The sequence below is a fragment of the Haliaeetus albicilla genome, chromosome 19, assembly GCF_947461875.1.
Source record: "Haliaeetus albicilla chromosome 19, bHalAlb1.1, whole genome shotgun sequence".
In the NCBI taxonomy this organism is placed as follows: domain Eukaryota; kingdom Metazoa; phylum Chordata; class Aves; order Accipitriformes; family Accipitridae; genus Haliaeetus; species Haliaeetus albicilla.
In genome coordinates this window covers 17,965,666-17,991,871 of record NC_091501.1, presented here as the reverse complement: position 1 = coordinate 17,991,871, position 26,206 = coordinate 17,965,666, and the positions used below count along the sequence as shown (strand labels likewise).

Sequence of the window (26,206 nt, the reverse complement as noted above, 5' to 3'; positions counted from 1 at the left end):
GAATACTGAAAAGGAACTTTCTTCAGTCTACTAGCTTAACAGCAACAAGAAAAAACTTTGTGAAAAGATTTTTTTTTTCCCTCCCCATTAAATTTTGCCTATCTTTTCAATGCTTGCCCAACTGAGATCAAAGCCACAAATTAAGAAGCAAATATACTCTAAAACAGGGTTTCAAAGTCATAAAATGTTAAAGAACTTTATTCAGAGCTTCACCTTCTTTGGATCTGGCTTAGTAGCTTGTGACTTACTGAAATAACAGAGAGCTTTATACAAAGCCATGTGGAATGTATTTATAGTACATATAGAAGCAGAAAAATCTTTAATAAGCATATGCATCAGCTTTTTGGCACTATGCATCCTGCATCAGAAATATGAATTTGGCCATAGATCTGATCAGCAAACACTTCTTTGCCTTTCTCTATTGTGGCTATAGTCAACCAATGCAAGAATTGCAGTGATTTTTTCAAAACAGGGCCCAGTTCAGCTGCATGTTAAGTACCATCACTGATTAAATCCCTTCTGCCTTTTTAAAAGATGGATTTCAGTGTCCCACAAAACTAGCTCTGTCTTTTATAACAACTCAGTTGACAGCCAAACCTTATTAGTGAGAAGGTCTGCTAAACCACCTTTAAATTGCACACAAGGCCGAACTTATCTAAAGGTCTGATTTAATACAGTATATGCACATTATTACAAATTCCTGAATGGCCAATGATACTAGTTCCACAGGTAAATAAAATAAATAATTCTATTTTACTTTGCTAATGCCAGATGTTTATTTCACCTTCTTACATGAGTATGCTCTTGGGACAGATGTAAACCAATCCTGATTGCTGGCAATGAAGGCACCCTAGGATAAAGCTGGCTGAACTCACTGATGATTTCAGGTCTTTGGTGTGATCTACTGAGACATTTCTGGGATTTGGCCAGAAGCCACAGCATTAGCTCCAGTTATTTCAAAAAGGTGAAAAAAGACAATAGGTGGTTAACAGCCATTTCAGTGTGAATTCATATGCTTTCTGCAGTGAACTTCTGTCACCAGCATTTTGATGCACGGTTGGGAAGTTTTGCCAATTTAAAAGTGCAACTCGGCAAGCAGCTCTTTATCAAATGGATTCAGCTGCAAATACATGCATTCCTCTAACCCTTTATGCCTGTCCCCTGTACAGTAGATATTCCCTGAGTCATCCTGAGCCCATGTTTTCGTCTCCCTCCCCTTTACAGATCACACTAGCTAAAAAAGCAATTAACAAGAGTAAAGCACATAGAACATGTGCACAACCTTAAAAACACACCAATATCATTACAGATAAGTTGTCTGTTCCACAGCCTCTCCAATGAAGAGTGTTCAAGTGATGATTAACCAACAAGCTAAGTGTTCAGCTGCAATCTCAGCCCATTTTGAACGGGTTTTGCCCATGGCAAACTAAAGCAGAAGATTAAAAAAACCCTCCCAAATGGATTAAAAACCCAGTTAAATGACCATCTTTGAGGTCATTATAACAATATCTATATATGCACACATATATTTTTTTATATATAAGAAAGAAAGAAAGAAAAAAAAAAGCCTCAGACAATCCTTCTCCAGAGCATTACTTCAACACTTTTGACTTCAGAGAGATTGAAACTGATTCTCCTAAGCAAGCAGCTTTAACCCAAATCAGAACTCACCTCTCCACCAATCAGAAAGAAGCTTTTTCAAAAACTTATACTTTCTAATAGTTATATGGGCCTTAATCCTCTTGGAAACAGTTTTAGGTCATTATTCCGGGAGTTATTAGGTTGGAAAACAGCTTCTAGGCAAATGATGCTATTCACAAACCTTTTACACCAGAAATAATGGTTGGATTATTTCTGCCTCAAAAGTAGTCTTGAGTCTGATTTCTGATTTTCTTTACATCTGATGTTCCTGAGAAAAGGCACAGCTACTTGCTGTTAAATAATAAGTACTACTAATAATAATAATGAAAATTTTCAATATGTAAAAGTAATTTTATAAGGATTATAATGGCAGTAATGAGAGCAAGTTTGGATTTTAAGTGGAATGAAACATAATGCTTTATCTCCTGACTTCCAATGCTCTTGCATGTTTCCAAGGGCACCTGAATGCTTTGGTGTTTCCCCAAAATACCAGTTTCAAAGAACTTTCACAGATTTTTTTTTTTTTTTTTTTAATCATATCTTCTAAATTGTTATTCCTTTTTCACATCTACTGGTGTCTCACAGCAATAGAGAAAAATAAAGAAGTATATTGAAGTTTGCTTCTTGCCCAGCAGTTGAGAGAAGGGTGATCACACATCCTTGAGTCTGGGAGTACCCCTGTTTCCAGGACCTTTGAGAGCACTTGCTGTTTCCACCAAAGCTTATGCTTTGCTTTCAGCTGCCAGTGCTCTGCAGAGGTTGACCACAAACTCACCAGGCAGCTGAGCTCACAGAACCGGCATCAGGTAATCACAGTACTTCTATAGTTGAAAATACAGAATTATCTATTCCATTTTTTAATTTCCTACCCTTGAACACAGGAAGCAGATGGGAAATAGGGAGTTCAGTACCTCCCCCACCCCAGATAGTTTCCTCCTTCTCTTTCCCCCAAAAATTGCCATTATGGAACATATGAATTTTCAGTAAGGACAGATATTTAAAACCATCATTAATGAGAGAAGCCAACCTTTTCCTCATATTATTTTTCTCAACGCTTGCACATACAACAACAACAACAAAACACAACCCATCACGGAGCTAGATCAAGTTGGTTTTGCAAACCTGCCACCAGTTACTACCACTGTGCAGGTCTAGATCTCTAAGCTGTGCATCTAATGGAGACTGCGGAGTTAGCACACACCTGAAATAGCCCCAGGAACTGGGAGCCCACAGCATCGTGAGCACTTCCACAAGCCCCTCCGCATCTCCTCTCTCTGTTTTTTAGCACTGGCAGAGTATACACAGACACCCTGAGAGTCCAGCCCAAAACCTGTAAGTCCAAAAGGCACTCCTGAAAAGTTGGCCACTCCTCCATTTCATAGTGAAAGTCAAATGTAAGGGGGGAGGGGAGGTCACCAACAAGAAGTCCATACAAATTAATCCATGCTACACTACGAACTTTACTTCCCTCAAGCAGATCAAATACTGAAATTTCAATGGCAATTTTTGCCTGAATAACAACTTCAGGATTTACCCCGTCACTTTTACATAAAGCTGTATATACATGTCAAGTACCCACAATCTTCTTTTTCTCAAAGAAAATAACTGAATTAAAAACTTAAAAGCCTGCTTGCTGTAAACTAGTTATTAGTAAATTTTCATCCATTAAGTCTTACCCTGAAGACAGCAATTCTATTCTTTGCAGAACAAGGGAGTCATAGTGGGAGATAAAACTTCAGCATCACAAAAACTTCAGCACAAAAAGAGCAGCAGCATCTCTGACTAAATGCTTCACTAAGGAAGTGATATCACAGAATCCGGTGGCCAAAGGATTCTGTGGTATCACTTTCTAAAGTATATTAAAAATGTATTAATTTGCCTAGATGAAAACTTCATCATCATTGCTCAGGAAAAAAATCCAAAAACCTACAGGAAAGGCCTTCCGAGGTAATCAAAAGCTAAAGAGACTTAACATAATTAAAAAGAAGAAAAGAAAAAGAATTGTTGCATTTGTTCTCCTTAGTTATATTAGGAATAAAACCCAAAACTAATGTAATAATGTATCCCAGCAGTTCAAATCTTCTAATTTATGTAGAATGGATTATTACTTAGACAATCTGACCCTGGGCAAAACTTCCTCAGTTGAGAAGATTTACAATCTAATTATGCAGGAAGTTCTGCTGAGACAGTTTGGGTGCAATGGTCTTCTATTACATTAGCTTAACTAAAATTGCTGCTTCTTTGCTTGCTTGGTGTTCCAGGTACTCATATGAAAACAGAAAATCTTTCATTCGCATCCTTTATTTCCCTTTAGTTTTTCTCACCATTACTGTATGCAGAAGCACTCATTCTCAACTGCAAATAGCAGCAAGGGGCTGAGGTTGTTAATGGAAAAGTACGAGTTGCCTTTCAGCCTTTTGCTTCGGCCCCTGTTTAGTGAACTGACTTTAAAAAGGACCATCAAACTGTTTTTCATAATTTTTACAATGATAGTTGCTGGGTTATTGCTCCCCTCCCTTATTGCAAATGCCCCTATAGAAAGCCTGAAGCTGAAATCTGTTCCTGTACACTTTCTTTTTCATCCTGCACACGCAAAACTAGTTTATTTTTGTAGGGTGGCTCAGAGATGTTTTGCTGCTGTCTCAGACACCTGAATATTTTTAGCAATCTATTTCATTAGATCAAAAAAAGATCCCTCAACACATAAAAATAGTGAGAGCTTTACAAGCCTGTAGAGGAAAAGACAGGAAACTTGGGTCTAACATAATCCAAAGTACCTTTTTTTGCCCTAGATATATTACAGTGTACTGATATAGCTGAATATACAGACATGTCCTATATTAACACAGATGGAGAAATCAGTGCCTTTTTTTCTTTACAGTAAGTGTTTTGATTTCAAAAGGTCAATGGATCATGTCATGGCCTTCAGTCTTGATAATTACCATGTGTAGTAATGCACATTTTTATCTACAGGTGGCAGACCTTTTAAAATCATCTTCAATCAAATTCATTAGACATTTTTGTTGATACTGCCACCCACATTAAAAAGTAAGGATTTGCAACATAAAGTTCTAATTAATGCAGTTCAATTTAGAGGACAGATTTGTCAACAAAGTGGCTCAATTCTCAAAGGCTAGTGACCCCTCTCAGAATGAAAGCCTTAAAAAATAATAATAAAAAAAAATCAGTTGCCCAGTAGATGGTAAGCTTTTATTATTTAAAAATCATTCAGCAACTCAGCAAAGGATTTCTTTTTCTCTAAAGTAGAAGTTTCACTTCCTTGATTATTAAACACTAGCTGGTAAATTAGTGATTTCTTCTTTGATAAGCTTACTTAGAAGAGGAAAAAATACAAGAATGTCGCAACTGACTTCTGGCAGTTAGGAAGAGAAAAGTGAATCATAAGACTTTTTCACATCTGAATCAATCATTTTAAAATACCATGACTTAGACTGTCATTACACCAGACTATTATCAATCATATAATTCTGCATTCAAACTTAGAGATTTTGTCCCAACAAGAACAGTGGAATAGCCCTCTGCATGTGGACAAAATTGTACTGAAATCAAGAAGGCTGTCCCAGGGTTTCATCTGACAGTTGGCCCTAAATCCTCAGTTACATCAGCTCTGGCTCTCTACTGCCTTCCACACCTTTTCCTCATTTCCACCTGTGAAAACTAGACTAACATAAGTGTTACCTGTCATTGTGGCTGCATTTCTAATCCTGATATGGTAGCAGTTGCCACTCCCCTTGCAAAGGCAACAATTATACCAGAATACATGACTAGGATAGCAACCTGGTCATGCTAGGTGAAGCCTAACTCTAAAACAAACTCATCACACTCCACAGCATTTGACATACTCTAGTTCCTGAAGTCCACAATAACAAGATAAAAACCACGCTACCAAAAGGAGGTGCTTGTCTTTGAAACCTTAATTGTGCAAACATTTACTCTTCATGGCAGTCATGTTAAGCACAAAGACTACTACGGGATCAAGCAGACACATTAAATGTGGGATTACCTGTATCTGAGTCTCCTGTCAGCCCAACAACAACATTTAACAGGATTCTTCCCCATCCACAGTCCCTAACTGCAAGAAATGTAATTTTATAAAGTATTTGTGAAAATTTAGTTCTTGGGATATATATACTTACATATCAATACAACTAAAACATTGCACATATATCCACAAGTTTATAGTAATTTAGGGAAAAATCTTTATCTTGCCAGTAAATTTTAAAGAAAAAAAACAAACCCCAAAATCTTTTAAAGTTATCTTTCTGGAGGTTTTGAAGAGATTGAAATAGCACTGCAAAGCAGCTTGAATGAGTAACAAAGTATAAACTTAAAATGTTTACACTGGGCATACACATGCTGGAGAATATCCTTATTTACTTGATTATATGCTCACTCCTCCCCCTCCTCCCCAGTTCAAAAGAGTGGGTGAGAAAAATTGTGTACACTAATGTCTTTTGTGGTAACCTAGTAACCTTCTTTTTCTCCACAAGCTCTTCCTTCATACCACACTCTTCCACATTGCTAGCCCTCCAGAGTAATTGCCATATGTCTTTATATGGTTTTGTTTTCCTACCCAATGCAGAGGAGTTGGGGTTATTTTCAATCTTCGTAAGCTTGTAAACAGGATCAAACAGGAACCCGGTCATCAGCAAGAGGAAGGCTAGAAAAATAAAAGCAAATGCATATCAACAATTTTATTTTTAAAAAAAAACCAACATCCAAAACATGAAACAAAAGCCTGGGCTCTGCTAGACATCCCCCTCCCCATTCTTTTTGTTTAGTTCATGAACTCTTTTTTGCAGAACAGAGACTGGTGTAAATTAAAGTGTGACCCAAAATATATCACATGGAAAAGCTGCCATAGAAATATGTAATAGCAAAAAAAAAAAAGAAAGAAAATAATGTCTACTTTTATTAGAACTAAAGTGGCACCTCTTATCATAATAAATCAATACAAAGATTGAACTAGGAGAAAGATATGACTATATATTCCTGTTTCTCTTGAGTGTTTAAACAGCTAACCTACACTCACCGATTCTGTTTTTATATCCCCAACCTAACACGCTTGCATGATTAGCCTGTTTAGCATGGTTAGCAGTGCGAGTATGGCACTGGGAGCAAGAAGTCCTCTGCATTTGCCTCTGCTCTCAGCTGTCACTGTGTGAGTAGGAGGGTTACTCACACATTTACTCCACAACTTAGACCCCTGCCTCAGGGTTCTCTGAGCTGCACCTGAGCTTCCTACATGGGTGACAGAGTGGCATCTCCCCCAGGTATGACAAAGCCCAGGACTTCAATAACTAACATTAGATAGCATGACTTCCCAAACCCCACCTCATCCTCCACAGTTCAGGACTGGGATGCACCCCAGATCCCTCTGGGCACCTATTACAGTTATGACTGCTGCTGTTTTATCCCCAAGCCATCAGCATAGAGGGGAGAAGTGTTTTGTGGCATGAGGTGTACATGTGTGGAACACATGAGGTAGGAGCTGGGACCCCTCTGCAGAGGCATGGAAGAGCGCAACTGGGCTGTTTGACCCAGGCTGCCCTGCCTAGCCATAGGCTCCCCCTGCCATTACTAGCTTTGTGCCTCAATTTACATGGTTGCAAAACTGGACAAGTACGTTTTTATGTGACTCAAGTGTACATCAAAGCAGGGATTTGGAAACAAAAAACTCTAGTACTACTGTTATTTAGCTGGATCACACGGACACAGTTGCATAAGCAAGTCTGAGACCACACTTGTGACATGACACACGGAGTTCACACAAGCCAAAGTCCACACCATCTCAGGTGTGAAGTGGCTGTCCTCTCAGTCAGGTTTTGCACCCCTATGCTGTGTTACAATCTATTAATATCAATCTAGTCTAATCAAAACAGATAATTTGTAATATGAAACATATGTATGAATAAAAATAAATAAGAATTTCTTTTATTTTTAAACTACAAACACCCCAATTCTGAAATCAGTAACCTCAATATATAAAACCTGGCACTTTCTCTACTGGTTTAACTTGATGGAATTACTTTGCCAGTCCTACAGCTCAGAGCACTCTGAAAAGTGGCAGCACATAAGACCACCACCAAGATCAGGTTGCTGCATGAGGTTTCAAAAGACAACCATCCCTGGTTCATACTGAGCTCTGCACGCAGGCAAACTTTGTGAAGATAAATCTCAATTTCCTATATTATTTTTGAGCAATCAGATGAGGAAACAGAAATGTGCCCTCTATATTTTGTATAGAAATTTCCTCAAACAGAATTTCTGTCCTTAGAAAGATGAGTATCTCTGTGAGCTTTTCAAATAAATCCGTGTTGAAGAAGGGGGAAAAAGTCAGTCTTCAGTGCGGATAAGTCATCAAAATTTCCTTTTACAAAGAAAGGTCAAGATCTGCAAGACCTGTCAGACTACCTGGTTACCAGCATCTCAAAGAAACAGAAAATATAAATTGCTTAATGCTTGTTACTTGGTTATCTTATTAAACATTCATCAACTAATTAGCATAATATAAAATTTGTCCTTTATCTTCCTTCCCTAACCAACACATTAATACAGCAGACATGCATGAGGAGCTGAGGAAAGAACAAGCCCCGCTCAATTCACTCCCACTTAGGATGAGGTCCTGGGACAATGAAGACAGGTCACAGGACGATCAGACCCGTAACATTTGTTTACAGTAAACAAATATTCCCCACCATGTTTTTGTCTTTCCCACCAACCTGGAATCAAGGCATGGTGCTACTCCCTGTCCTCTTCATATAAGCAGAATACAAGGAAAAAGTAATACTCATTTTGCTCATTCTTGTGTTTGCTGCTACAAGCTTTGATCAGCGATACTTGCTCATCCTTGTCTCTGACCTATGTTCTCCCTTAACCAACTACTCTTTACAAACCTTTGTGATTTCCCATAAACCTTTTAGATTTGCGAAGAAGCCTTACTTTTTATTTCTCTGTACTTAGCACAATATCTTCCACAACCAGACCTGGACAGCTACAGGTACAGATACAACAAAAAATATGTACTAATGACAACAGTAGCTGTAATAATAATAATATCCTGAGCTAGAATCTCAGCTGGATCCAGGTTAGTTTACAACGGTGTGGCCCCCAGTTTATTCCCACACAACAGACTTAAGCATTTTCTACTTGTTAATTTTATCTACATAAAACTTTCTAGTTGGTGTCAAACAGCATACTTCAAAAGGGTTGTTTTATGACTGTTAGAAAAGAAAAAGCAGAATTGAGGCTAACACCTAGCCGTGAGCTTTGACATGCAGAGGAAGATTTTCTTTCAAGAGCAGAGCTGGAGACACCTGTATGGGAAAAGACCCTTTGGAAAAATCAGATCTACTTGGAATAAGCCAAGAATTAATTTGTTGAAGTAAAAATAAAAATGTGTTTGTAAAAGTAAAATACCACCTAATTACAACTGTTTATTAACAAGAGGATGAGACAATCCCCAAACATTAATAGAGACTTCAGAAATTGTGGTTCTTGGCTATGATCTTGAGTGATAGAACCTGCAAAAAAAGGACCTGTTGCCATGTGAAGAAACCTAGATCCTACTCTGAAATTAAATTCACTTTCATCTTAACTATGGTTTCCATAGGATGTATCTAAGAAAATTTATACTTTCAGCTATTTCTTTGACTTTCTATTTCCATAACATGTCCTACAATGTTTTTGTTTCTACAGCAACATGGTTTGGGGACCATTATTTGGGAGGACTGCAAGGGCAGCATTCCAGAAGCAGGCAAGAGCTCTGTGCACAGGAGTTAAAAGCATGGAAAAGCACAAACAGGAAACTGAAGAAACCCTTTACAAAACCTATCCCAATACGAGAGAAAATTTTAGGTACGAGTAAGTCTCAAACTGTGGGCACACATTCTTATGAAGACTTCTACAACATTACTATAGAGAGTAATACATCATCTGCTGTATAACGTGCTATATTAAGTTTTATGTATTGTATTATATTTTACTAAAATGATTTAACTTCCCTGAATTTTAATAGTGGTAAAAACAGATCAACACCCTTCAAGACAGAAGTCCTACCTCTGACAACAACCTCCACACCATCATCCCCAGACAACCCTGCCTCAAAGAGGCTTCCAGTGATGCAATCTGCAAGTTCCTTTGTCCTGTTCAACCCTTTGCCTCTTTACTGAGGCCACCAGAAATATATCACTTGGTGACAAACATTGTGGTGGCTTTTCTGTGATGCTGACATTAGCTTGCAATAGGGTTTTTTTTAGGAAGCAAACAGAACAAAGCCCCAGAGTTACTCTGATCAGCCTTTCCAGAATAACAGGACATTCTGAAGGCACAAAGGAGAAGAGTGGGCAGAGGCCAGCCTCCATCTTTTGAAGGTGGGCAGTCCCACGGTGGCGATGGGTAGGATCTCATCTCACCTAACCAGACCGGGTATGCAGATAAGGCTATCTAACACAGCCTTTGCTAAGTAAAATACTGCCATCGCAAACATCTGCTGCATCTTTCTCAGTGATTAAGAAAAGAAAAAACCAAAAATGCCCAGTCCACCATACAGTGTGCATAAAACCCACAACCATTTACAGTCACCATGACTCACATTTCACCTGTGGGGTGGTTAAAGCTGCTTCCAGTTATGCATGGTGCAGTGCACCATAGAGAGCAAAATGAGGTTTTCTGCATATACTTTCATTTTCACAAGAACTTCCTGAGGCTTATGGCTGTTAGTTTTTAACTCTTCAAGTCTTAAGTCTGCCCATTAGGGTTGAGGTGAATTAGTGGAAAGCATAAAGAAAACTCTGTTGCTACATCTTCTGCAGATAAGGTCTTCAGTGTCTTGGGGTATAATCTGGCAAATTTTTTATCTGCTCTTAAAAAAAACTGAATGCATATAAGAAAAAAGCATAACTGTTTTTGAAAACCTGTTGTCTTCAGAAAAGACCCTGCCTCCTACTTTCAGACTATGAGTTCTCATTTCACAAGCCAAAATCCAATGCATGTATGGGCCTTTCAGAATGTTGCTTTTGATGGCATGAACTAGGAAGAATCACAGGCTGGTTCTAGTTGTTTTTCCCAGTCGAAACCAGTCAAAACTAGTCTAAACAGAGTAGGCCTGGTGGTTGGCTTCAGGTTGGGGGGCTTTTTGTTGTTGGTTTTAAAGTCATTTTTCTGCTAGAAAAATACCAGCCAGCTTGTGCAAGATTACCTCCTCAGTATTTACCTGTTCATGTGGCTGAGCAATAAGAGAGAAGTCAGGAAGGGGTGGTGGTGGTTTTTTTTTTTCCCCCTTCACTTTTTTTTTTAATCTATTTGCCAACCAGAGTCATTTATCCCCTATTAGATAAAGTATAATAGACTATACCGAAAGGGTCACTGGCCTTCCATTTAATGATATTGCCAGCACCAATCTACATTTTCCCGACAGTGTCCCTCAACACAGAATAAATGGCTGATCTCTTCACAATAACAGCTGATTTCTATTTATTAAGCTAAAAAGGTCACCATTTTCTACGGCTGGGCCGCCCTGCACTATTGATAATTTTATGCATAAACAAATGGCAAATTTGTGCCACATAAATATGCATTAGCAATTACTTTTTCCTCGGGCAATGCTCGCCGCATGCAAATGTGTCCCTCACAGGGCCTGGTGGCTTTTGTTTTAGCTCTTGAACAGCTAAACAAAAGAGCACAATAAACAGTTTGAAAATTGCCAATCAATAGGAAATGCAAATGCAAAGGTAAATGGCAAGAAACTTGCCCAAACAAATAAAACCAAACCAAAAAAGCAAAACAAAAAGCATGCAAGGAAATAAATAAATGGAAAGGACTATCTCTTCCCTCCCCACACTTGGGTTTTATTTATTTTCAGTAGAGAGATGGCTAAGGTACAATTTGCACAGCAACAGTGGAACTGGTACTAATAGGGACCCCAGATGGGAGCACCCAGAACGTACACACAGGTTGAGTATACATTAACTGGGACCCACACCTGCATAAAAAGGAAGGAGGCAAAAGAAGGATGTCTGAGGAAATTCATAGTGGCCCCTTGGTTTAGCTTTCTGTAATTGCACATTTCTGTCAAAGATTTTTAAAGAAAAAGCTACATGTGAAGGAATCACTGAAAAAAGCTTAAACATCTTCTGTAAACATTGATTTAGGATTTTATTACTGGAAGTACCCAGAAAATACCAACTTATTGTGCCTACGTACAGATGTCTGTAGTAACGGCCTAATGAATGTTGTCACTTGAGAAAGTTGAACTACATATAATTTCCTTTACCCCAAGACAGAAAGCTTGATTTTCCCTTGTCTTATCCTTGGACTACTCAATTCCGACAGCAAGCCATAGTTGTATATAAGATGCAGGATAATGGAAAAAATCAGACCTAGACACTAAATTGGTATGAACATGGAAACCCAAACTGACAATTTTAGGAGAAATGATGATTGCTTTGAATTTTCCCCTTCAACAGAGGAGCTTCAGTGCTGTAGAGAACCGAGCGTGACACGTACCATTATTACTATCGTTTGTAGGCAGGCTATTACATGTGGACAAAGAATCCAGTTCAGTAATGCAGTAACAACACATCGTGCAAACACATGCAAAGGCCAGCTGTATGACCCATCCAAGCAACCAGCTTTCTTTTCACATAACTTTGAGGCAGTAACTCTGTTTTCATGACCAGGATTGGGAAATGGAAAGGCATGAAATATAGCCAGCAGAGTAAGTTGCACCTCATTCTACAAATGTTTATGAAAAAGCCAAACTTAAAACATGTGGGCTTATCTTTTGTTTTTTTAAAAAAATATATTATTATTTCAACAGAAATTGAACAGATTAATCATGTGCTTCAAGTGTTTCCCGGATAGGGGACATAATACAGCAGGTAACCCACATACATTCCTATGATGTTAGCGTCCAAGATTTTAACAAATGGGAATGTTCTTGTCAATGTAAACATTCAGCAGTGATCCTATGTTTTTCCCACCTAATCAGCTGTCACAGAATGAAAATTTCACAGAATCTATTTCCATGAACTATACTAATAATCAACAAGCTGATAAATATATTTTTTGCCAACTAATTCAGTTAATTTCTTGCCTTTCCATTTCCCTGGTTTTGGATGGTTGTATAACACCACTTTACACTAGGAGTTTTGATTCTGATAGAAACCAATACAAGTGTTAACAACTACAGTGCCAGGGGCAATTAGTTTTAACCATTCTCATCATAAGAGCAGTCTTACGCATGGTCCAGTATGGGAGAAGCTACATCAAGCACAGGACAAGATATGCATTCACAATGCAAAAGTCTTTATTTTAGGCTTTTAGCCAAGAGCACTCCCACACCAGTAACACACGTCAGCCACAAATCCACAACTTTCAATTTCCCTAAATGACGATAAGATGATCAATACAACATGGTAAATGTGAGTTATATAGAACTCCCCCTTTGCCATCAACCTTTCTCTGCTGTGCTTTTTCCATCATCATACACAAAAAAAATTGATATTGATAGCACCTCCCATTTTGTACAAGTCAAGGCACACCCAACAATTGCATATATGTAAGAGAGCATCCTCAGCTAAGACACACTGCCTTCTGCAACCGGCCTTGGAGCTGCTGGGCAGCCGCTACTCAAACATGCCCATGCAGTCAAGGGGTATCCACCTGATAGCATACACACTGCAAATCCCAAAGAGTTTAGAAATGACATATCACAGAAATTTGCATACCATTTTGTTAAGTTAAATGTGATTGAAAGACCCATGATTATACACAAAGTTCTCCTAAGGTCGACAACAGAGTAAAAAAAGGCATGAGCAGGTATGCTAAAGCAAGATCAAATAAATTGTTTAAATGTCACTGCAAAGGTACTTCTCACGCGTGTCTCTGTGGCCAGTCTACTGCCATTAACATAGTTAGAAAGTCTGTAATAGGAAGAAAATTATTACTACATAAAATATTCCTGCAAAGAGACACTGCTGCAGAATTGAAATGAAAAGATGTAGCTCAATCTGTTACTGCCCATCCCACATGTGTGAATGTGATGAACAGTGGAGAATGAAATGGCTGTTAAATCTCTGTTAACAAGTGTATTTTAAATAGTATACATAGATCTTTCTGTATTGGTACCATGTCTTTTAACAAAATTTGATAGGATTATTCATGTTAATCCCCTAAACTAGCACTAGCCCTATCAAAACAAAACCTCCAAAGAAGATACCAAGAGATGGCCATTTTCTACAACAGTGGGCGGACTTGTTTTTGTGAGAAGTATGGAGCTCAAGAGGATGAGATAGGAAAAGAGTAAACTATTTTGTCAAATTCAAGCCTTCCTTCTCTCTCCCAATGAGCTCAGCTTCTACTCTTCTAGCCCCCATTTTCAATGAAAGTTATTGTCACTAATGGTTCAAAGAAATCTTTTTCTTTAAAAAAAGAGAAGTGAGCACTCACACAACTGCAGTCTTCATAGAAGTATGCTTTTAATATCAGAGATTTCATTTTTCTTTCTGCTTTGTTTACAGCTTTCCTGGAAAGCTTTAAAGCTAAAACTTCCTGATAAAAGTATCTTATTTCTAGCATGATTCCAAATAAAAGAGCAAGTTTAAGATCTCTAATACTGAAGAGATCTGTCATTGATAGTGTCTAAATACTTGATGAATACATTTTTATATGCTATACACTTGAAAAAAGATAGCTAGATGACAATACAGATGCTGCACATCTGTATGACGGGCTTTTAGAACGATTTAGTCATACACCAATTGTTTCCTTGATGCTATACATAACATGTTATTAGATTATTACACATGTGCACACACACACTAACCTATGAGGACACTCAAACCAGACTAATTTCAGGCATTACAGATTAATCCCACCTTCCCACTCCCTGACTAAGTATTAACACTTCAAGCAATGTTCTTCTAATACAGCTACACCCCCTCCTCTGTGATTCTCCATTCTTCTCCCTTCACTTGATTGCTTCCAGTTGTTTTGAACTGGGAAACAAAAAACTCAGCAAGAACTCAGCATGAATTAGTATCATAAAAATAGTGTTTTTCTTAATTAAAGAAAATACAATGTTTTTGTTCTCCCCATCTCCTCCTTCATCTCCCATCCCCACCCCAACAGTAACCAAAACATGCCTCTGCAATCAATCTAGCATCTGAAAAGCAAGACGGATTTCTTCTCTTTCTTGCTTTTCACTACCAGTAATAACTCCATGATTAAGACTCAGCTGACAGTTCTCATGCCACAGAAGCTGAAAAAAATCCAGCTTCCTCCTCCAGTAGCTGAATTGGTCCTGGAGTATAGGGTGGGGGGGAATAGGGGGAGACTTCCATCAATCAGATAAATATATATGATCTGAAGACATCCACAGTAAGGCAATGCTCCCTGCTCAAAGCTACAAAGGCACCCCACCCGGGCAACTACAGACTCTCAGCAGATAACAGATTTAAGTATTCCACTCAAAATAGTAAGAAAAAATTCTGAAGGTTTCCATATGAACCCAGCAGAATTGACCAAATGTATCCATCTGTTCGCTTTCATATAAGCAATATGTATGCTGCCAGTATTGGACCTCTTCTAGGGCAGGGCCCTGGGACTTAAATTACATCTGCCACTTCCCTGGTTTACAGCAGCCTCATCAGCAAAGCATGATTTTTTTTTTTTAAAGCCTCAAAATAGCATCCTGAGGAAACACACAAGAAAATGACTATTTCTACATTTCCTCCCTTTTCTACCTGATGACTTTGCCTCAGTACCTAATATTAATATCAAATGTGATGTTCTGAGCTGAGAAACATGGAAGCACTTCAAGAAAGCCTTTTAGTGTCTCATTTCCATCTCCTTAGCTCAGAAGGGACTATTTCATAAGCAGATTTGAACACCTTCAAGCAACTCATGATGAGAGTATCCAGAATCGAATTAGTTAACCTCGCCTCTATTAAAACTGGCAAAGCAGCAAATCCTCATCCCTCCTCACAGTATGTAATCACCAATACAACAGGCTGACTAGAACCTCCAAATACGGCTGCACCTTACATACCCCAAACTTGAATTGTAACAGTTTACTACAGATTATTTTTGTAAATTGATATTGCTGATAATGTTGCTTATTTCAGCTATGACATTTTTTTCAGATGCAACCATGAAAGTCTGCTTTCTTGAATGCAAAGCAGTATATTATTTACTTTAGCAACTGCAGTACATGCAACCAGTCAGCACAAGCAACCCCACAGTTAAATGCAAAGTTAAATTTTGAGTAATTCTCTAAATCTCTGCACTAGTCCTGTTCAGAGAACAGAATTCTCACCAACCTACACTGTAAAGCCTCTGTTACGCAGTTTGCATTTCTCCTCAAGTATCTTCTGTAGGTATCATCAGTAAGCACACGATGACTGGTCAAACCTTTACCACCACTTCATCAGAAATGCCACACTCTTAATTGTGGTTGGCCTAATATAATATATAAGAAAATAAATGCAGCAGCCAATACCACCAAAACGGTGAGTATAAAAATTGAAAAACTGAACTGCTGTGGCTAAATGCACCCTAGCTGTCAAGTGACATAGCTTAAACCATTCTTGGATGACCCTGAAGTGCGTCTGAGAGAATGTGACTCTTGTGACTTGCCCTTTGCTACCACCCACCTGAACACTGTCCAAGTCTGGGAAAGAGGGAGCTCTCAATTTGCATGTATGCAGAAGAGACCTGCTGAAAATCAGTATAACAGACTGAATAGCATGGCACGCTAAGCATGCTCCATCCTACACAGCTCCTCTTACGCCAACCTGTTCACCCCAAAGGCTTCACAAGCCTCTCCCTCCAGCAGCTCTTCCGAGTCATCAGAAAGCTCCCAGGTGTTACGCTGGAAAGCACTACAAAGTGAGAGGGAAAGGGCAGTAGAGCTCTACAGGATAATATTTTTATTTTTCAGATTTACATTATAAAAATCCTCTGGTTAAAAAAAGAATGAATAAAAGTGAGCATTCAACAAAATACTAAATTACAAAATACTATACTTATGATTGTACAACCATTCCCAATTTAGCCATTGAAATCATGAGCTAAGATTCAGTCTTTGTGCATACGCATTGCAAGACTCTTTAATTACATGATGACATTCTAATTTTTTCTAGAAGGATATCACCCAAGAAGAGCCAGCTCTGGGAATGAACATGACTTGCATACTTAAAGACAAAGCTGGACCACTAACTCATTCACTGGAACATGAGAATTGAAGGTGGTAGAGATTTGCAAGCCAAAAGGAGGACAGTTTTGCAGGAGTCCAAAATCTTTGCAGGAAGCCCTTAGTCATACATGCCCCACTTTCTGAGCTGGTACACCTGAACATACGCTTGTGGATGCCATATTTTGCAGTCAACTGATGCTATAAAGATACAAACAGTTATAATAAAGTGAAAACAACACTTTGAAAAGTCAGATCTGACCCAGATGCATTTAGAAGCCTATCACAGCAGTTAGCTTCCCTATACATTGCATGGAGGCAGAGGGGTACCTCTGAAGACTTGCAGGGTAGAAGTCTAGTCCAACAAAACTCTGCATTTCCCTCTCTCCACTAACTGAACAGAAGCCTTCAAAGAGGATCCTTTCTGCTTAAGCTAGATACCTTCTCTTCAGTTATCATCATGGGAAGCCAACAGAAAAGGCTACGTGCCTGTATCTACCTGGGATCAACCGCTCCGCTGAAAGCCCAGTGCCTCTAGTAGCTTACCACCAGGCCAGCTTGGTGCCTGGCTTGCCATATGGCTCTTGCCTCCTGGATGCACAGTAGCTTCACTTTGGAAGAAGGGTAGAAAACTCTTTTCCTCAGGGTTCCCCCTAAGCCAGGCGGCAAGGGCACATCTCTTGAGGTATGTGGGTTCAAACACTTTCAGGTGGTCCAGAAACCCCACAGACAAATACACATACAGAATTAGGCAGACTTAAATGAACTGGATTGCTGCCAGGATTTAGGTCAACTGGCTACATAGGTAGGATTTGAATGAATTGGGCTGTTTTCTTCCCCTTCAAAACTTCCGCCCCCGTCTGTAAAATGGATACAGTACCAAAAAGATATATGTTGTGAGAATTAATTAACATCTTTACAATATACAGGTAACAGTGATAAACATCACAGATAAGTCTATAGGAAGTTACTAATTTTCATGTATTTATTATACCAATAACATTATGGAATTGCTGTTTTTAAGATTTGGTTTGAATGTATGCAGAATGTGCCTGCCACAGGGCCACACCAACAATAAGGATTAAAAAAATAATATTGAATATCTTCCATTCTGTCAGCACCATCATTTCAGTGGTCTGATATATGATCATGTAATTAAAGACTGTATCATAATGCATATGCACAAACGGGCTGAATTAAGGTTGTGCAGGCAAATCTAATTCTGGCATTTCCTATGCTTTGAGTGCCTGACTTCACAATCTTAGCATTCATTTAACAAACAGTTTCTGTATGTAATACCATACATTATATACACATGTCAGTAACATCTTCCATATTGCTGCATATTCTGATTCTGTAAGGTATGTTTACATACATATGAACATACACATACTGCAAAAGCAGAAGAATACACAGTCATATTCTGCCCATTGGCCTTTTCCCCTTCTGCAGCATATTCTCACCATTATATTTACCACCATCAAGAATAAGCTTCTCATGGGTGCCAGCAGTTAAAATGTTCTTTTACCTTTTACTTTTAAGTACACAGAACATGTGTCAACACTTCCAGCTTCTTACCCACTGCTAAAAAACATTTTAAATAGCATCTACTGTGTATGAGCCTTTTGTGGATCAGAGCACACGTACACAAATATGTGGAGCTCTCGCCCTGGGTCCTGAACAGAGGCTCCCCTGTTAAGAAGAGCCTGCAGAGATGACCACTCCTTGGCATTTTAAGGAGGTAGGATTAGAGCAGATGTTGCTTTTGGCTCTGTGCTACAGACAGCTCTTCAGCCTGCCGTGGGTGCCCAAGACAACTTTGGCTTCTAGGGCTGGAGAAAGGACTGCTCTCCATTGGTGCCAGAGAGGTAGACGAACGGCTTGACCAACTTCCCTCCTAACTCACTGGCATAACTCCCATTGATTTAACCATGAGTATGACCAAATTCTTCCTTTTTACATGTTGTAGTTCAGTTTGGTTTATCCTTGGGAAAATACACTTTTTTCTCCCCCTCTTCTAATTTCAGTATTTTTTTTCTACTTACTGAGTAGAACTTTCATCCCAGCCCTTAAAGAACTGGCAGAAAGAGCTCTATTAAGACACTTCGCTCTGCTTTCTTGCTCCAACACTGACTGTTTTGTCTGCCAAGCTCTGGTCAGACACTAGTGCTTACTTACCCAGTTACTGGATTTTCCAGCCTGCCATTGTATGCCCTCCCAGTTCTCACAGTATCAATTCTAAGTGGGATCCTTGTGACACACAGGTATTTTTGCCAGCTAAGCCCAGCCAGAAGATGTGTCAACTCAGTGCATACCCATTATTTATGCTCCAATCGCTGTCTATTGCTTTACAACATTATCATTCACCAATACTTTAAATACATCTTTCAAAACAAAAAGCCTCACACAACCAACCTTACATACTAACTACACGCTATGTTGCAATATACATGCACTGGTCTACAGCTCTCAACCAGAAGTTCAGACACTTCTGCTACAGCCATATGTGATAAAATGCATCATTTGGTCAGGTTTTAGCATACATGCTCTGGCGTACAATAAACACTGCACTCTTAGACCTCGTGAGGCAGGTAAGCATGCCCTCACCGAGAGAAAAATCACCCTGGTTTGTACTAATGATAGCCACAGTGAACTCCAGGACTGAAATAACGGGAATTTCTTCTTGCACAGTTTCATAAAACAATGCTGAGCACTCACAGACACTAAACCCACCTTGAATCTGAGCTTCCCAAGAGGCAGTTTGCAGTCTCACACAGTTAACAGTCTAGATCCTTTCCTCCTCCTCACACCAGTTTTCTCTCTCAATTTCATAGAATACAACCTACAGTTGTCCTAGAATTTCAGAAAGTGATAATTTTCTGTAGAGGTAGTTTATCTGACACTGGGCCTATAGCACAGGAGGGCACTTGTAGCTTCTAATCATCCTCTCCATCTGTTCACCATAAGCAATGTTGATCTTCAAATTACACAACCTACACAATCCTGAAAGAGTCTTTTACTTTCCGGTAGGACAATCTGCTCCTTCCCTTTCCCTGTTTATTGCAATCTGCAGGATCCTTGCACTGCCGCACATACGGAGAACGAGAACATATCAATCCACCCTAAATGACCTCAAAAGGCTGTATCAGTTAACCAAAATAGGCAGAAACTGCAGCTTTCCAGTAGACTTCCCCCCCCTTGAAGTTATTTGTAAATCTCTTTGCAGCACAGACCCTGCAGTAAGACTCTGATTATAAATGTATGTGGTCCCAAACAATGCCAAAATTATTAGGTGTCAGTGCCACTGTGAGGCCCAAAATAACTGTTCCCTGCAGCCTGCCCTGAGCCATTCTGGCCAACACAGCCCAGTCCTGCTTCAGGCATGCAGCCTTGGAGCTGGCTCGGCTCAGCATCACACCACCCACACCTCTCCCCATGCTCTGCACAGTGTCACCCCTCCTGCCCATCCGTGCTGTTGTGGACAAGCCAGCCGGCAGCACTTCCCTCTGCCCAGGAGATGACTGTTTCAAAGCAGAAATGTGATGGGTGAGGTTTCCAGGAGAGAAAACGGGCAACCGTGATGAGGAAGGAGAGAACTCAAATGTTCCAATACCTGACCATGGGTGCTCCCACAAGCTCAGATCAAATGGGAAGCAGTTAACACAGAGAAGAGGAAGAGAGGAAACAGCTACCCAGCTCTCCAAAACCTCAAATAACCCTTTTGTCTGAAAGATTTGGTAGTAATAGAGCACCATGGGATATTTTCCTGTAGTAGAAATACTGTGTGTGCTCTTCCATCACTATATGGCTGCTGCCCATCACACCCCTCCTGCTAGCAAAAATTGAAAGCTGACCCATAAAGGACAGCTGAAATACTAGTTTCTTGTCTGAAACACTGTCACCACAGCATCTGGTTTCCATACTACCATCACACACCTTGTCATGGCTTCAAGGCAGTGACCCCTAACCAGGAAGCTGAAGGCCAGATGTCACTGGCCTGAGAAACCTGAGATCAGCCACAGCAACCATGCTTCACTGCCAGCAGTGGACCTTCTAGTCCACAGAGACAACAGTGCAAGATGCTGCTCACAGCATGCCATTTGCTTGGTATCGTTACGTATGAGCCAGCAAAGGCAGGAGTCCATGGTGATAAGCGGCACAAAAACCTGCCAGAGATGTTTTAAAAGAAAAAAAAAAAACCACACACACAAAAAACCCCACCCAAAAGCCACACAAACACCAAAACAGGTCCATCTGCCCTGTAGCCAAAAGATGCACCACAACATGGAGCTCAGCAACACAGGGTAAATTAGCCCAAGTAGGGACAGCCAGGCTATTAGTGATACTTAAGGGCAGATAGTATATGGCTAAGTGGCTGCCTTTACTTTAGCAGCTTTATCATCACACACCAATGGCTGATAATGCTGTACACACCACAAGACTGTTGATGTTAGCACACAAGCCATTGCATCTGCACTTCTCTTACAGCTCCATCTCCTAGACATCTGTGAATACATGAGCATTCAGCTTGCATTACATTTTTATTAGGTCTCTATCCCTCCTGTTTCTGGGGAAAGCTATCATAAGCACTACTTCTGACTTAAGGCCTGAAGTAAAACAAAAACATCAGAATGTGCGCTTTTTTTTTCCCCATCTTAACATTTCTAAATCAGTCTTAGAATTTTTTTAGGCTAGGCACTTTTAAAAAAAAATTCTGGCCTAGTATTACTAGAAAATGTCTCCAGGTATTTGAGACTTCACACATAAACAACCAAGGATACCAGGCATGAATGCAAAGGGATCACTAGCAATGTTTTACCCCACATATGCCCCCAATCTGGCAAGCAGACCTGAAAATGTGGCAGTATGACTTTTCCAGAGCTCTTGATATCATTTGTTAACCATACTACAACATACTATTTGTAGCTTCTTCTGCCTCACAAATGGAGTCTTTATACACAGATCCCTGCAAGAAACAAAACTTCCAAGACATACTTTGGTCTTGGGCAAATTTACTCCAGGCATCAGAAGCAGCATGTCCTTCTGACACCAGGCAGAGGCAGGGAGCAAGCTGCACACTATGCTACAGCCCCCATGTTCAAAGCCTCTAATTCAATAAACATTGCGATGAATAAGGACTTGATGTTTTCCTTTCAAAATGTTTGTCTGTATTGTTGTTACATATTAGCTCTGCTGGCTAACACGCCTGTGGGTTCTCATAGACTACAACTGAATTTAGTTTGCACCAGGTTTGCAAACAAGAAGCATCACAGAGCATACATTTCATTATTCTTTGCTTCGTATACATAAGATGTTCACGTACTTTATTTATATGATCAAAGGTTACTAAACCATTCCAGTAGCTGTACAAAGCACTTCCGAATCACGCAATTCAGCATCAAGATTTTCACACTGTCAAAATAACTTTTCTTTTTTAATAGCAGGAGGTATAAAATTCAAAAAGGGTCAGGGTGGATTTAGTTTTCTGGAATGTTAATTTTCAGAAGTAGCAAGCACTGACAGCTCCTGTTGTCTTGAGGGAGATATATGGGTACACTGTGTTTGCAATCTTATCCTAAGCAGCAGTTTGTAACTGCTTGCCAGGTATCGATGAGCCTTAGCTATGAAGGAATAGGTTCCTGCACAGCAACCTTATCAGTCTTTTTCCTAGAAAGAGCTGACTGCAATTTTAAGAATAAACAGGACATTAGTAAATGTGCTCCGGGATGGAAAATTATCTCCAAAAGACTAGTTGATATTTATGATTTTAAGCTTCAAGAGGCAACATAACTTTCACGGTGCCTAGAAAAGGTAACTTAGGAGATGTCATCACCGTGATGGCCCACAAATCTTAACATTCCTTTACCTCCATTCTCAACAACCCTGCGGTGAACACACCAATATTTATGCATCCTACGCTCAGCAGAGCCAAGCAAATACTGTCCGCTGCCTTGTCAGTGACCATGTCTTCTTCCTGCTAGTTCCAAACACATCCCACTCTAAGACCAATACATTCAAACGAAGAAAGCTTACAACCCAAGATACAATACTTTCCACTGACTGACCATGTCGCAGCACTCATAAGATTATCCCCTTCCAATGTTCTTAATTATGCAAAGAAACTCTTCCAAGCCTCATAAAAACGTAGCCTACAAATATCCCTACACTGTTAGGTAGGGCCCAAGTTCCACTCCAAACGGCCGCATCTTCTGCTCAGACTGCCAGCACCCCCCCTTTCAACTGCACAAAGCAGAAGTAGAAAGAAGTAATCGGGCAAGAACCTGGAGGAGACAAATACTACTTTTTGCTAAGAGTGTGGACATTGGGGAGTAAAATGCAAGATATAAACAGTGGCAAGATATGATACAAGCTCAGAAATAAGTTTAAGAAGCTTGAATGTTGTTGTAACAAGACAATGGAAGACACTCAGAATATCGTTAACTGTAGTGGGATGCCTCCATGTGCCAGGGATGCTGGTGGCAATATGATTAATATCCCAGGTACAAAAGAACAAGGAAGTGGGTTTCAGTGTGGTTTTTAACTCAAGACCCTGGGGGGAAGGAATTAGTTCAAGCCTGGAACAAGTCTCTAGACATTAATGATAAATCAGACAGAAGGGTCAATGTACTGTAAGGGACACATCTAAAGCCATTATTTTATAACAGCTGATGGCAATAGCTGCTTGGGAGGGAAAAAATAAAATGCTGATTTTACAGATATTCAGGGGGTGGGAATTAACACTCTAGGGAAAAAGAGCAGAAAAGACGGCAGGATACAAAGGTCCACCAAGATTTATTGAAAACCAGAGGGGAAATGTAAGCTAAGGGAAATGAACATTCAGAGCACACAAAACAGACACTGCAAAGCACATTAATTAGAATACTAAAGTAGCCTCTAATAAAAAAAAATTAAAAAGCAAAAAAAAGACAGCTCACTAACAAAACCAAAAGCATCGCTGTAGTCAAAAGTCAAGGTGCATAGAGCAAGAAGCCCCGTGATCCCAATCACAGTTCAGCCGTACTGACTAGATATTCCCCCCTGCATTTTTCTGTTTCTGACTACCACTGGCTAGGTAATAGCAAGCTTAATACATCTAGATTTATGATTAAAGAGTACTTAGAAAAGATTGATTTGCCCTGCCCGACAGCAAACATGAATAGTCTGGAAAAAAGAAATAAAGGGTTAGAAATCACACAGACTTCACACGACATGAAAAGGGACAAAAGTGCTGGCCTTAGTAGCTTTTATTTGAAAAATAAGTCTACCCCCCATACTTCAGATTACATACCCCTTTGTACCAGAGGCAGGATAATAAAATGCTGCATAGAGTGATATCAACATGAATCCTGCCCAAGAAGAAATTTGAACACAAACTTTTTCATCTTTACGTATCTTGCATACTACACTCTTTAAATACATGCATCAAGCCTAAGAAAACTTATGCAGAGCAGGCTAAAACATGTTCATAGGGCACCATACACTATTATTTACTTGTCAAACACCACATCCACTCAAAAGGGGTTGGCTTTCAGAGAAGTCAGATAATATTCAATGTCAGGATCTAATTCATAATAAACGGTATCTAAATGCAACAAGCCACTACGCCACTAAGGATAAAAATCTCCTATTCAGTGCTAATCAAAATACATAAGTGTAAATCTTGACATCTGAAAGAGGGATTAATACATTCCCTGAATACGGGCTCAAGAGTACTGTCACTGCCAGTGTCAACATCCAAAATTTCTCCATTCCTCCTCACATGACGAGGGCTGTGACAACCATCCTGGGTGGACTGACATGCACTGACACACGCCAACCACAAATGAGAGAAAGATGTCAAGTATTTGCTACTAGCCAGCCGTCCACCAAAAAAAAAATCTAGTTGCTCTGTTGACAGGAAGGGAAGGCTCAGCTGCTTGTTTACTGAGTGATCTTCAACTTCATTCTGAGAAAGCGCCGAGTAACACACAGCATGCTCAGAGCTCTGCAATCCCCTACCTATCATGTGCTGCAACTATCCAGGACTTCATCCTAAGCAGCTGTCAACTCAACATTTTCAAGAGCAACAAATTCATTAGAATTGTATAATTATGGCTGAAACTTTCCAAGATATCTAGCACATTTAATCATACAGCTTGGATTCAAATTAACTAAGTCTCAAATACTCCAACCAGTCTTAAAAATCCCAGACTATACATCTATATATTTGTCAAATGTCATAAATTATTCAGATTATTAAAAAGGTCTTATCCTTAAATTACTCTTCTACTTTTAAAATTCAGCTCCAATAGTAACAAAACTTCAAGAAAAAAGAAATCAGAAGAACAAAATTCAAATGAGTGTACACATGCTACAATACAGATATTTCAAGAGAGATTAGATGTTAAAAAGTAAATAGCGTTGGGAACAAGTCATTGGTAAACTAAAGTAAAAATAAGCAAAAATCCCATTAAAACCCAGCAACATTCATAAGTATGTAGCAGCAGAAATACTACAGGCCACAAAGGGACATGATTTAAGGCACCAATTTCATTGCAGTTGGCCAAAAGCATGGAACAAACACCAGTCAGATGGTAGGAAAATACAAAAAAGTTTACAACTGTTTCTTCAAAATTTGCATCCAAATTACAACTTCCAAACAAATCTTCAATTCCTCACATCCTCTCTAATTCATAACACGGAAACTTCCTGCAGTACAAAAGCCTGTTTTGCCATCTTCCAAGCACTGGGCACTAAAACGTACTATCAGAAAAGCCGATGGTGGTTCTCATTATTTATTTGCTCTTAAACTCAAGTATAAATCATTATGTAAAACTTCATATTTGGAAAGGATAAAAGATATCTGAGGCAAGTCAGGATAAAATAAACTGGTAGTTACCTGCAGCAGCTCAGGGGTACATGAAACTTTAGGATAAATACAAGAGATGGAGTTTAATGGGCAGAGGGAAGGTAAGACTGCCAAAGATAAGTGAAAAAAATTATCACACAGGGTTTGCAGTTTCTCTCATCAACATCACTGTAGGGCATAGGATATGGACAAGAACAAAAAGAGGTTGCTACCCCTCAGATTCTGCCCTCTACAACTGTATAACATAACCAAATTTTACCATTCCCTTCTCATTCCTGTTGTCACAATTAACAACGTGCAAACTACACAGTTGACATCAGCCTGGTATCCCAGTGCTCCTTACGCAGCTTTTCCCCAGTGTAGAACTGGTTGCACTACTTTGTCCCTTTCCCTCCCTTTCTTCTGTAGGGAGCCTTCCTCTCAAACTAAATCTTAAAACAGAAGCCACCAGTTTTTCATTGCAATCTGATTATCAATTTGCACCTCAGCAAAGGAAGGCTAGA

At 39.5% G+C, this 26,206-nt stretch overlaps 1 protein-coding gene across 4 annotated transcripts in view; it reads right to left on the bottom strand.

Annotated features, from left to right (window-relative positions):
* Positions 1-26,206, bottom strand: part of SOX5 (SRY-box transcription factor 5) — a 649,313-nt gene that overhangs the window by 483,570 nt on the left and 139,537 nt on the right. For all 4 annotated transcript variants that reach the window (XM_069806597.1, XM_069806598.1, XM_069806600.1 and 1 more), the window contains exon 2: positions 6,236-6,322. The gene's annotated coding sequence lies outside the window, so the exon portion shown is untranslated. The remainder of the gene's footprint in view (positions 1-6,235; positions 6,323-26,206) is intronic.